Raw genomic sequence first — 14989 nt, 5'->3', positions numbered from 1 at the left:
AATAAAGGGGGATAGGATAGGAAGGAGCAAAATATAGTTAGTCTTTCATGACATGAGTATTGTGGAAGGGTTTTACATAATGATACACATGTGGCCTATGTTGAATTGCTTGCCTTCTTAAGGAGAGTGGGTGGGGAGGGAAGAGGTGAGAGAATTTGAAACTCAAAGTTTTAAAAGCAGACGTTCAAAAAAAAGTTTTTACATGCAACTGGGAAATAAGATATACAGGCAATGGGGCACAGAAATTTATCTTGCCCTACAAGAAAATAAAGGAAAAGGGGATGGGAGGGGAGTGAGGTGACAGAAGGGAGGGCTGACTGGGGAATGGGGCAATTTGAATATATGCCATCTGGGAGTGGGCGGGAGGGTAGAAATGGGGAGAAAATTTGTAATTCAAGCTCTTGTGGAAATCAATGCTGAAACCTAAAAATATTAAATAAATAAATAATAGTTTTAAAATATTTTATGAATGGATTGCCAGCCTGACATAGCTGCTAGTATTGCACTGGACTGAATCAGAAAAGTAGGGACTGACTTTGACTTACCTCCCTCAAGGAAGTGATTGTCTTAAAACACATTTTCAGTGAGGTGGCCAATGGGGAAATTTGTTTGACAGGACTATGAATGTATGTATTGAGGGCTTCATTTTTCATATTATTATTCACTCAGTGTGGGGTGGGGGTTGTGGAAAGGACAAATAAGTAAAAGAAAAAAAAATTAAGAGGCAATTTGTTGCTGTTGTTCAGCTAAAACTAAAGAAAACAGGGTTAACTAACTTGCCAGGGTCACCCAGCTAGTAAGTGTCTAAGACAAGATTTACTCTCAACAAGATGAGCCTCCCTGACTTCAGGCCTGTGTTGCTAACCAAAATGGACTCTTAAAACTTAGTTCCACCAAGTGCCCTTGAAGAGTTTTGCTTTTGTTTCCTTTGAGTAATTCAGTGTATTTTATCGAGTCTTACTAGGTGCTAAGCCCCAGGCCCAAACCCCTATTAGGTGTAAAACCTATGTGGGTGTGGATTGGTAACTAAGGTGGGGCCCAAGGTGGGGCTAACTAAGGGGAAGTGCTAACTCAAGAGCCAATCATAGCAGCCTAAGTTCTGGTCATTCAGATGACATTTGATGACGTCTGAAACCCTATAAGAAGAGAAGACAGAGCCATTTGCGCAGGGCTCTCACTCTTGGTGGCGTTTGGAGACTCCTGGGCAGCTGTAGCTAAGAAGCCCTCCAGCTCGTAAACCCAGATGTTGGGACTTTGTTAAACTTTGGTAACTATGTATTGGGATTTGAATCAGACAAGGTCTGTCTGTTGATGCTTGTAATTTGTTTGTATTTATTCTGAAGTTCAGTGTGCTGGTCTTTTCCCCTGAACTAAGTGAATGATATTTGTATGCTGAATATACATAAGCTTGTCAACCCCTTAACATAGCTTTCCTTAGTTAGGCAGATCGATAGAACCTGTGCTTTTGCAGCATGCTGGTAGTGTTCTTGCTGTTGGGCTTGGGCTGCTAGCTGGATTGTTGAAACAAGGCCCAGCACTCCAGCCACTGCACTACCTAGCTGCCCATGAAAAATCATCTAATTTAAGAGGCAAATTGGATTCAAATCCTGCTTCTCATGTTCACTACCTTGGTGATCATGGAGAAGCCATCTAATTTTTCCGACCTGCTTCAGGGCAGCTAAATGTCTTTTAAAAAATCACTGGATATGGGATAAGAGGACCTGCCTTCAGTTTTCTAATCTATAAAATGAAGGGATTGGATTAGATAACCTCTAAATGCCTTCTAATTCTAACAGTATGATCCTATATTGTACGTTGGTTTCTGATCTTCCCTAGGGAGATAACAAATTCAAATTTACCCCATGTAATAAGGTATATCAGAAAACAGGAGCAAATTAATAACTTAAATGGACAATCACACCTGTTTTTCCAAACTAATAAAAGGATGAATAGCATAGGTAGTCCAAAATATCTATCATTTCTATTTGATTTTGGAGTATATTTTGTGATCTTGAGAGTAGCAGATTTATCTTCCATTTACATATCTGCTCAGGCTAATAATACAATAATTTGCACAAACATGTCCTGCACATATAAACCGGCAGCAAGGAGAGGTGGGCTAGTTAGAAAGAGAGGAAAGCTGGCCCTGGAAAGGAAAGAATTGCTGCAGATATTTGAATAATCTGCCATGGATAATTGAGAGGGTGCAGAACTTATTTATAGGGCCTCACTGATAGCTGCAAGCAGCTGGCAGAGGAGTTTTAAGCTGGAAAGAGGTGTGAAACCTGATAAATTCAATTAACTAGAACAGCCTCAGAGAGGAACAGAGTGGAACCATCGGCTGTACAGAGAGTGAAATGGGGTGGCATCGTCCTTTGGCTTAGTAAGGGAACACAACCCTTTTCATCTATGCTTTGCCTGCTTTTGAAGAGCCTTGGCATTTCTTTTGCAGCAACAATTTAGAACTGAATGTAAAACCAGTGTAGACTTTGCCAAAGGCAAAGTCCCGTCCCCCCCCCCCCCAAGTAGGGAGGAGCTACTAGCTTTATCAGGTTCAGTGGTGTCTGGGGTTATGAATGGTACATAATTAATAACTATAGGCTAAAAAATACTGGAGGCCCTTTGAAAGGACAAGGAGGAAGTTTCCATCTCACTCTGCAAAAGACAGCCCCACTTACTGATGAGAAAGCGTCACCTAAAAACTTCGAGGTACATTTGTTGGCTATGTTTTTCCTTCAAGGACACTGTTTTTTGGTTTTGGTTTTGGTTTTTTTTTTTTTTTGACTTTTTTTGTGCCTGGATTGAGTCCACTGTCTCTTTAAATGTAGAGAAACAAGTTCTTATTTTCCATATTTTCCTTTTAATTTAAGAATCTCTTTCCTTTGCCTGGGCTGAGCTCTCTCAAATCTCCACTGCTTTCTTTCCACTCCTCTGCATCTTATCAGAGCCTACTTTGTAATTGGCCCTAGGAAAGTACTATGAAAGGAAAGTGAATAAATATTTGGTTTATTCTGGTTCTTGCTTTTTTGAGAGGAGTCCAGGATGAGGGGAATATAAAGGTGTGAGGAATGAGCTCGCTCTAGAAAGAACAACACTCGTTGTTGAAGCCAGAAAATCTCTTATTTTATTTTACATTCTTGTGAGTGGGTAACCCCCTAACGGAGCACACTTGTTAAGACAAATACAAGGCTACTTATTCCCTGTTCCTGATTCCAATTTCCCTCCCCTGTTCCCCATTGGCTGGATACAACTTTCTGAACTGCCTATTCCATGTTTTTTCTCCTAGATGTGTTCCCCCTCCTTTGTCATGCATTACGTGTGAATTCAAATTAGCTTGCTCTACCCTGGGGGTGTGTGGGTTAATATTAAACAGCTTGTTAAGCATGTGTACAAGCTTCTGACCTTCCACCCGCTCAGAGGCCTGGTTCTACCAAGTCACAACTCTGGTTGGAACCAGTTACATCAGGTTATCTTTCCGGCAAAGCTGGGAGTGTGTAGGTGTCACTCCTGTAAAAACGGAGCTTCTTCTGTTTCTCACAAGGGGAATTTTGGGGTGAAGAGGCTTAAGGGGATCCAAAACCAGACCGTAAGCCTTCCTGAAATGAATCAGCTATCAGGAGACTTTAGGTCCTCTGAATAGATCCAAAAGACTCAGGAATTTCACCCTTCTCCATTTTCCGAACCTTCACTGAACTCTATCTCCACATTTTGAAATCTTGAGCCTCTTAAAAATCCTACAAAGAAGAACAGAATCTGCTTTGCTCCCTGGATTCAGATATCTGTCATCCCAGAACAAGAATTACCTGTCTCCTTTCTCCAGTTATTACTGCAATAACTAGATGCCCAGTTCTAATAAAGTCTCCCTCTTTTGCTTCTCCTGCCACACATGCTTTTCCAAAGGTATTTAAGCATTCAAGGATCAGCATGGTTTTGTCTTTGGTTACTAAGAGAGACCACTGACCATCAGCCTATCGATTATTTCCTAGCCTAATTAATAATCCAGAAACTTTGTCTCTCGGGTTTTTCATTTCTTACAAGGGAGATAACAAATATTAGAGGAACTGTGGAAAATAAGGCACATTGGTTCACTGTTGGAAGAGCTGTGAATTTGTACAGTCATTCTGGAAATCAATTGGAACTTTATCCAAAATTTACTAAACTATACATATCATTTGATCCTGCAATACCACTGATAGGCCTATTCTCATAAAAAAAAAAGACAAAAGAGTTATATTACAAAACCATTTATAGCAGGTTTTTTGTGGTAGTAAATAACTGGAAACTAAGAGAGTGCCCATAAATGCAGGAAATTACTTAACCAGTTATAGTATAGGTATATAAAGGAATAATATTATACTATAAGAAATGAAGAAACAGACAGTTTTAAAGAAATCTTGGAAGACTTGTATGGATTTATTCAGAGTGAAGTGAATATATCCAGGAGAACAATTTATACTATACCATTAACATTGAAAAACGAACTATTTGGAAAGAATTAAGAATTCTGATCAAAGCAATTACCAACAATGATTCTAGAGGACTGATGCTGAACAACGCCACTTACCTCTTAACAAAAAGATGATGGATAAATATGTGGAATGAGACATATATTTTTGAATATGGCTAATAAGGGAATTTGTTTTGATTGGCAATGCTTATTTGTTATGTGTTCTTTTTTCTTTTTCCCCCCATGGGGAAGAAGAAAAGTGAGAGGGAGAAGAAAATAAAGCCTTGATAACTGAAAAAAATTAATATAAAAAGAATGAATTAAGTTTTTTTTAAGTACAATGTATACACATGCACAGGTAGTTCATTCCCATGCAGAAAAGAGAATATTATGCAATCAAGAAAACAGAATGATTAATATAGAATTCATTAACTTATTACAACTAGTAAAAGAAAATTAAGAATCTAATATTCAAGCTTTACTGGAACAGAAACAGGTCTTGCATGACTCTTAATTAATCAGTTCACATGTCACCTTCACTGAGCACAGTCCAGTCAAACACCAACCAGCATCTTGTTCCCAGTGCCCTCTTAATCTCTCTGATTTTGAGTCTTTTTTTTAAATTGCCAGTCAACTCCCACTGTCACTATAACTGCAGCTGATTCAATAGTGCCTTCCCTTAGTACCAGCCTGCTCTGGTCACTGCTAACATTCTCATCCTCTTGACCTTTCTGCAGCATTTGATACTGTTGACCACTCTATTCTCCTGGATATTTAATTTCTCTTCTCTGGGTTGCTGAAAATAATGTAATTATGTCACCTATAAAAACTCTCACCTCTGCATGTACAAAGAAACATAAAACCAGAACCTTCTCCCTCATTCTGTTTTTTTAGACCAATTTGTTAAAATCTAAAAATGTAACACCTTTCAATTAGAATGCAAGCACAATTGATTAATATTAGAGGGCATGGGAATTTATAGCAAAATTTCCATTAAAACTGCTATGTAATTCACTGAAAAATAAGCATCGTGACTTAGCAAGCACCACAGATGATATGTATCTTCTATTTAAATTTCCATATCTTTGTGAGGTGTCTTTTTCAGCTATGACAACTCAAGTATCAAAATTAAACTGAACTAAACTTAGAAGCAGACTTTTGACTCACTGTTATCACCAAGTATTAAAATGAGATTTTAAAAAATAACAATACATATTCAATTATATTGCTCTCATTATAATATTTTAATAAGAACAAAAATGTTTCTGAACCATTAACAATATATTTTCAAATTCTTTCAAATTTTTTTCAAATTTTGTGTAAATTTTATAATGTACATAATTATTAGAATAGTAGTACATACACACAATAAATAGATAAATGATTGAATACACAAATAAATATTTCAGGTTTATGCTCAAAAAAAAATTTACTAGTAGAATTACATGATGAAAAATGTTTGGAGTCCAATGCTCTAGACCAGAGGTGTCAAACATATGAGCAGGACCCCATGCCACCATTCACACTTTGGCTGTGTTGCTGAACAGGATTAAAATGTAATTGGAAATATTTTACAGAATAAATAAAAATACAATAGAACATAGATAATGTTAATATGTGGTTTTCTAAGTCAATATGCCACCGCAGGGACAGTTTAGTGGCCATATTTCTATTTGAGTTTGACACCACGACTCTGAACCACAAGAGTATTTTTCTAATTGGTCTGCAGAGAATTCTATTTATCTGCAAAGGATCTACAAGGGAAAAGAAAATATGCATATTCAGAAGTAGCACATCACTAAAGTAACAAAACATTAAGGTAACTAAAAATGTCAAAAAAGTAAAGAAAAACTATGGAGTATCAATTTGGATCTGATTTAACTTCTTTTTTTTTTTTTACTTTTTTTTAATTTATTCAATATATTTAGTTTTCAGCATTGATTTTCACAAGAGTTTGAATTACAACTTTTCTCCCCATTTCTACCCTCCTGCCCGCTCCAAGATGGCATATATTCTGGTTGCCCTGTTCCCCAGTCAGCCCTCCCTTCTGTCACCCCACTCCCCTCCCATCCCCTTTCCCTTCTCTCGTAGGGCAAGATAAATTTCTACGCCCCATTGCCTGTGCACTGTGTATCTTATTTTCTAGTTGCATGCAAAAACTTTTTTTTTGTTTTTGAACATCTGTTTTTAAAACTTTGAGTTCCAAATTCTCTCCCCTCTTCCCTCCCCAGCAATTAAACATAGGCCACATGAGTATCATTATGTAAAACCCTTCCACAATACTCATGTTGTGAAAGATTAACTATGTTTTGCTCCTTCCTAACCTATCCCCCTTTATTGAATTTTCTCCCTTGACCCTGTCCCTTTTTGAAAGTGTTTGTTTTTGATTACCTCCTCCCCCTGTCTGCCCTCCCTTCTATTGTCCCCCCTTTTTTATCTTCTTCCTCCTTCTTTCCTGTGGGTAAGATACCCAATTGAGTGTGTATGGTATTCCCTCCTCAGGTCAAATCCAATGAGAGCAAGATTTACTCATTCTTCCTCACCTGCCCCTCTTTCCTTCCTAGAGAACCACTTTTCTTGCCACTTTTATGCAAGATAATTTACCCCATTCTATCTCTCCCTTTCTCCCTCTTGCAATATATTCCTCTCTTATCCCTTAATTTGATTTTATTTTTTTAGATATCATCCCTTCATATTCAACTCACCCTTTGCCCTCTGTCTATATACATACACACACACACACACACACACACACACACACACACACACCTACATATATACATACCTAGACACACACACATGTATATATATATATATATATATATATATATAAATACACATATATATGCATATTCATTTCAGCTACTATGATACTGAGGTCTTATGAATCATATACATCATCTTTCCATGTAGGAATGTGAACAAAGCAGTTCAACTTTTAGCAAGTCCCTTATGATTTCTCTTTCTTGTTTACCTTTTCATGCTTCTCTTGATTGTTGTGTTTGAAAGTCAAATTTTCTATTCAGCTCTGGTCTTTTCACTGAGAAAGCTTGAAAGTCCTCTATTTTATTGCATGATACTCAGTTTTGCTGGGTAGTTGATTCTTGGTTTTAATCCTAGCTCCATTGACCTCTAGAATATCATACTCCAAACCCTTTGGTCCCTTAATGTGGAAATTGCTAGATCCTGTATTATCCTGATTTTTTTTCCCACAATACTCAAATTGTTTCTTTCTGGCTGCTTGCAGTATTTTCTCCTTGACCTGGGGGCTCTGGAATTTGGTGACAATATTCCTAGGAGTTTTCTTTTTGGGATCATTTTGAGGAGGCAATCTGTGGATTCTTTCAATTTCTATTTTACCCTCTGGCACTAGAATATCAGGGCAGTTCTCCTTGATAATTTCTTGAAAGATGATATCTGGGCTCTTTTTTTGATCATGGCTTTCAGGTAGTCCAATAATTTTAAAATTATCTCTACTGGATCTATTTTCCAGGTCAGTGGTTTTTCCTATGAGATATTTCACATTGTCTTCCATTTTTTCATTCTTTGGTTCTGTTTTATAATATCTTGATTTCTCATAAAGTCACTAGCTTCCACTTGCTCCAATCTAATTTTTAAGATAGCATTTTCTTCAGTGGTCTTTTGGGCCTCCTTTTCCATTTTGCTAATTCTGCCTTTCAAGGCATTCTTCTCCTCATTGGCTTTTTGGAGCTCTTTTGCCATTTGAGTTAGTCTATTTTTTAAGGTGTTGTTTTTTTCAATTTTTTAAAAATTTTTTAAAAAATTTATTTATTTAACATATTTAGTTTTCAGCATTGATTTTCACAAGAGTTTGCATTACAAATTTTCTCCCCATTTCCACCCTCCCCCCCACTCCAAGATGGCATATATTCTGGTTGCCCTGTTCCCCATTCAGCCCTCCCTTCTGTCACCCCACTCCCCTCCCATCCCTTTTTCCCTTCCTTTCTTGTAGGGCAAGATAAATTTCTACACCCCAGTGCCTGTGTATCTTATTTTTAGTTGCATGCAAAAACTTTTTTTTTTTTTGTTTTTGAACATCGGCTTTTAAAACTTTGAGTTCCAAATTCTCTCCGCTCTTCCCTTCCCACCCACTCTCCCTAAGAAGTCAAGCAATTCAGCATAGGCCACATGTGTATCATTATGTATAACTCTTCCACAACACTCATGTTGTGAAAGACTAACTATATTTTGCTCCTTCCCAACCCATCCCCCTTTATTGACTTTTCTCCCTTGACGCTGTCCCCTTTCCAAAATGTTTGTTTTTGATTACCTCCACCCCCATTTGCCCTCCCCTCCATCATCCCCCCCTTTTTTTTAATCTTCTTCCCTCTTCTTTCCTGTGGGGTAAGATACCGAATTGAGTATGTATGGTATTCCCTCCTCAAGCCAAATTTGATGACAGCAAGATTCACTCATTCCCCCCTCACCTGCCCTCTCCCCTCCTCCCACAGAACTGCTTCCTCTTGCCATCTTTATGCGAGATAATCCACCCCATTCTATCTCTCCCTATCTCCCTCTCTCAATATATAGTTAGTCTATTTTTTAAGGTGTTGTTTTATTCAGTGTATTTTTCAGTATTTTTTTGGGTCTCCTTTAGCAAGTCATTGACTTGTTTTTTATGGTTTTCTCGCATCCTTCTCATTTCTCTTCTCAATTTTTCCTCTACTTCTCTAACTTGCTTTTCCAAATCCTTTTTGAGCTCTTCGATGGCCTGGGACCAGTTCATGTTTTTCTTGGTGGTTTCTGTTGTAGGCTCTTTGACTTTGTTAACTTCTTCTGTCTGTATGTTTTGGTCTTCTTTGTCACCAAAGAAAGAATGCAAAGTCTGAGACTGAATCTGGGCGCGTTTTCGCTGCCTGGCCATATTCCCAACCAACTAACTTGACCCTAGAGTTTTTCAGTGGGGTATGACTGCTTGTAGACTAAAGAGTTTTATGTTCCACGTTTGGGGGGGAGGTGCCACCTCTGTCAGACCAGCAGTACTCCTTCCCCAAGAACCTCCAACCCGGACTGGGCTCAGATCTTCAGCAGGCTGTGCACTCCTGCTCTGATCCACCACTTAATTCCTCCCACTAGGTGGGCCTGGGGCCGGAAGCAACAACAGCTGTAGCTGCCCTACCTCCACTGCCCCCGGAACTGGAAGCCTAACCGGGACTCCTTCCACTCCCGCAGCTTTTCCCACTAACCTTCTCTGCAGTCTTTGGTGTTTGTGGGTTGAGAAGTCTGGTAACTGCCTCAGCTCACTGATTCAGGGCCCTAGGGCCCACTCCGCCCAGCTCCTGGTCTGGTTGGTCCAAGCCGCCCACACTGGGTTCTGCTCTGCTCCGCTCCCAGCTCCCAGCTCCGTGTGGGATAGACCTCACCCAGAGACCATCCAGGCTGTCCTGGGCTGGAGCCCTGCTTCCCTCTGCTGTTTTGTGGGTTCTGCAATTCTAGAATTGGTTCAGAGCCATTTTTTATAGGTTTTTGGAGGGATTCGGCAGGGAGCTCACTGCTTTCCAGCCACCATCTTGGCTCCTTCAATATTTTTTTCAGTATTTTTTTTGCGTCTCCTTTAGCAAGTCATTGACTTGTTTTTCATGGTTTTGTCGCATCCTTCTCATTTCTCTTCCCAATTTTTCCTCTACTTCTCTAACTTGCTTTTCCAAATCCTTTTTGAGCTCTTCCATGGCCTGAGACCAGTTCATGTTTTTCTTGGAGGCTTTTGATGTAGGCTCTTTGACTTTGTTAACTTCTTCTGTCTGTATGTTTTGGTGTTCTTTGTCACCAAAGAAAGATTCCAAAGTCTGAGACTGAATCTGAGTGAGTTTTCACTGTCTTGCCATGTTCCCAGCCAACTTACTTGACCCTTGAGTTTTTTAGCAGGGTATGACTGCTTTTAGATTAAAATAGTACTTTGTTCCAAGCTTGAGGGCATGCATCGTTGATTTCAGAGCTATTTCTATACAGCCAGCTCTGCCATATCAGCACTTCTTCTTCCCCAAAAACCCCCAACCCAGACCTGACGCAATTCTTAAGCAGGCTCTGCACTTCTGCTCTGATCTGCCACTTAATTCCTCCTACCAGGTGGGCCTGGGGCCAGAAGCAACCGCAGCTGTAGTTCTTTAGCTGCACCACCCCTGCTGCCCTGGGGCAGTGGCCAAACCTCGAACTCTTTTCATTCTGTTCCATCAGCTTTTCTCACTAACTTTCTCTGTTGTCTTTGGTGTTTGTGGGTTGAGAAGTCTGGTAACTGCCACAACTCACTGATTCAGGACGCTATGGCCTGTTTCACCCGGCTCCTGGTCTGGTTGGTCCATGCGGCCCACTCTGAGTTCTGCTCCCCTCCACTCCAGGCATGATAGACCTCATCCAGCAACCATCCAGGCTGTCTGGGGCTGGATCCCTGCTTCCCTCTGCTATTTTGTGGGTTCTGTAGTTCTAGAATTTGTTGACAGCCATTTTTGTAAGTTTTTGGAGGGACCTAGCTGGGAGCTCATGAAAGTCCCTGCTTCCAGCTGCCATCTTGGCTCTGCCCCCCGCCCCCAATTTAACTTCTAAGATATTCTAAGTTACCATTTTTTGTTCCTAACTTGGCTTCTGATTACTTCTAGCAATGTTGATGTTATACTACAAATTGTTCTCCTGGATCTTGTGATTATCTTTTCTTATTATTATGTACTATTTATTTTATTATATATTATATATTTATTATATTATTATTATTCACTCTTCATTTCTAAGAAGACCAATGACATCACAGGGTGATATCTTGATTCATGCATGAATTGGGTTTAGTGAGGCAGAATTGCACAGTTATTAGCTTCGCTGTCTCTTTCAGAGTTATGGAAGTCTAGTGGCAAGACAAAAGTCAGGACAACTGGCGATGGCCCAGGATGCTGTGGATGACCTTGGTGTCTTCAACGTCTGACCAAGCTCTAAGCGCCCCATAGAAGCTGCTTCAGCTTTCATGGTTGTTGGGACAAATTGTTCTCATCTGCCCATTCCATCTTTCATATGCTTGGGGTAGACATCCTCCTAACTCACCAAAGGGTTTGGGGCCTCAATCTGGTTTATTTAGCCCGTCTGCTGAGGCAGTTTTACCGGAGTATGGCCATTGAGCATGCTACAGCTTCTTGGAGCCACAGGTGAGAGTTGGGTGAAGGTGGAATTGAAGGTAGAGGAGCAGCCTAGTCCTCTCTGAATATCCCATACACACACTTCACTCTGAATCAATCCATTCAAGTCTTCCCAGGTTTCTCCAAAACTGTCCATTTCTTACAGTACAATTTTTGTAGTTCCTGTATATTCCTAGGATAAAGCACCTCCTTAACGTTTACCCCTGAACACTCCTCTGCTGATTGGAGATCTGCCTACCTGGAGGCTCTGAATCAAGTTCATTTAGTCCCAGGGTGACTCCTGGACAAAGAGGAAGTGTCCCAATAGCATGATGAGTGCTTTTATGCTCTGTATCAGCATCATAACAGGTTTCCCCAGTTCTAAGTTCTACTTACCTCTTGTCTCAGCCTTCAGTCCCTGTCACCTTGGGCCGTGATATCATCATCAGTAGTTTCATCAATAAAATAAGGAGGTTGGGTCAGATGACCTCTAAGGTTCCTTTCAGCTTATCTTTAGGATACTTATGTATGATCTGATGAAAACTGCCTTCTTTTAGATAGAGCTGCTAACAATCACTGATTCCTTAGATTACAGTACAGCCAAAAAAAAAAAAAAGCAAAGTCATAGCAAGCTTGAACATGAACTGCAGCAGTCCCTTTTCCCAAAGGTCTCCATTGTCATAGGTGGAGGGCAACTGCCTTCTCATGAACTCCTCTCTTCTCCATATTCACGTTAACTGCAAATTACAGACCCTGACACCCCCTCAAGTGGTGTTTGGTCACTCTGCTCACTCTTTTACTGTTCCCCAGGGGCAAACAAGGAAATAAGAAAACTGGCTCATTTCATAAACCCTCTGTCCCCTAACACAGCAGGAGGGGAAAATATCTCTGGAGCTAATGATACTTTGGCAGTGCAGAAAGTGGAATGCATTTTGAGCATTCTCCTATATACAGCTGCTGGACTTTCAAAACACTAGGCATAGCAGTGCCTGGAGTCAGGAGGACCTGGGTTCAAATCTGGCCTCAGACACTAGCTGCGTGACCCTGGACAAGTCACTTAACCCCAATTGCCTTAAAAAAAAAAAAGACAGTAGTCATGGCCCTCTTTTGCTCTTCTTCTCCGGTCCCAGAAATTTTGTGTCTTCCTAACTCTGACCTTCCCAGTGTGGAAAGGTAGAGCTTCACAACACTATGCTGCAAGAGATAGGGCAGGAAAGGAAAAACAACAGGACAGTTCTAGGCCAGGTTTAGCTCAGGCCAGTCCAGTGAATCATGCTTGGATTAGTCATCAAGCATTTATGAAGCACTTACCAAATGCCAGGAACTGGGCTAGAAAGAAAGGCGCTAATACAGTCTCTGCCCACAAGCAGCTCAAATTGAAATGAGAGAAACAAAGTGCAAATAACTGTGAACACACACACTCTCTTGCACACACATAGACATACACACATGCACACTTTCCATCTAATATGTACATACTTACACTTATATTTATATGTAAGAGGAAACAGTTTGACCAAAAATCTGCCACAGAATTTTGATACCATTAAAAAATTTAATGGGGGGAAGGGGATGGTGTGTGTGTGTGTGTGTGTGTGTGTGTGTGTGTGTGTGTGAAAGGGGGTGGGGCAGGTAGGTGGCATAGTGGATAGAGCAACAGCCCTAGAGTCAGAAGGACCTGAGTTCTAATGCTGCCTTAGAGGCTTACTTGCTGTGTGACCCTCAGTAAGTCACTTAACCCTTATTGCCTCAAAAAAAAAGTCACACACACACACACACACACACACACACACACACACACACTACTAAGTAAACTCCACTGACTCCCTATTGCCTCTAAGATCAAAAACAAAATCTTCTGCTTAGCATTCAAAGCCCTTCATAACCTAGTTCCACTCCTGCTTTTCCAGTCTTCTTATACCCTATTCCACACTACATACTCTGATCTAATGGCTCTGTCCTCCTGGATATTCTAGATACTTATATCTTGGCTCTGGGAATTTTCTCTGACTGTCCTCCACACCTGGAATGCTCTCCCTCCTCATCTCCTCCTGCTGGCTCCCCTGACTTCCTTTAAATTCAACTAAAATTCCATCTTCTACAACATCTTCTTGGCCTTTCCCAATCCTTCTTAATTCTTATGCCTTTGCCTCTCTTAATTATTTCCTATTTATCCCATACATAGCTTATTGTACAGATTTATTTACTTATTGTCTCTCCATTAGATTAGGAGCTCCTTAAGGACAAAAATTATCTTTTGCCTTTTTTGTATCCCTAGTATTTAGCACAATACCTGGCACAGAGGAGGTACGTAATAAATGTTTACTGACTGATTGACAATATAAGTATGCTGGGCCTGGAGTTTGGAAGACTCATGTTACTCAATTCAAATCTGGCTTCAGACACTTTTTACCTGTGTGACCCTGGACAAGTCAATTAACCCCATTTGCCTCAGTTTCTTCATCTGTATAAAATGTGCTGGAGAAGGAAATGGCAAACTATTCCAGTATCTTTGCCAAGAAAACTCCAAATGGGGTCACAAAGAGTTGGACACAACTAAAGTGAGTGAACCATAAAAATATTAGATGTGTATATTAGAAGTATATAGACAGAGATATTTTTGTTGTTATTTAGTTGTTGAGTTCAGGGGACAATTTGGGAAGGGCTTTAGTTGCCAAATAGAATATTTTATTTTTCATCCTGGAAGTAATAGGAAATTGCCATATTGAAATGCAATGAGGCATTCATGGACCAGGAAATGCAATAAAAACAACTTGTGATAAGTTTTAAAAGATATGGTTCTTAATTAAACTCAAATAAAGCTGTACTCACCCTCATCATCACATTCAACACCATAACTAAAAGGCATCCTTGCAGGAAAATAGGTGTGTCACTAAAACTGTGGAAGCAATTTTCCATGAGCTGGGAAAATTGCCCCTCATGGGGCAAGGAAGCTAAACAAAGAAGTTGAGCCCTAGTTCCCAGGCCAAGCCAAAAGGCTAGCCTCCCTGCTCCCTGAAAGGGAAATCATACTTGACTACATACAACAGGTGCTGCTCCTACCACATCACACCCCTTGTTCACAATGTTTCAAAAATTGTCTAGGGCTACTTCTACCACTAAAATAATTTTAAAACAGTTGTGACTGTGTAAATAGCACTGAAGGAGCTTAAAGCAAATAATAAAACATAAAATAATATAAACCATCTTGTTAAAAATTACAAAACAAAACAAAACAAAATCTTCAAAATTCACTCCATGGAGACGTCATGAGCAGTTCAAGTAGGCATTCTGATTTGGAAACAACAATGACCAGAAGCAGCACTAGAGTGCCAGAACCACAGCACTAGTGCCATCCTGATTCCTCATCACAGGCATAGGTTATCTATCGCAAAGTAACTAAGAGGTCATAGACCTCTTGTAT

Source organism: Trichosurus vulpecula, chromosome 4 (genome assembly GCF_011100635.1).
Source record: "Trichosurus vulpecula isolate mTriVul1 chromosome 4, mTriVul1.pri, whole genome shotgun sequence".
Lineage (NCBI taxonomy): Eukaryota > Metazoa > Chordata > Mammalia > Diprotodontia > Phalangeridae > Trichosurus > Trichosurus vulpecula.
The sequence above is the reverse complement of the archived record's forward strand: the minus strand, read 5'-3'. Positions refer to the sequence as shown.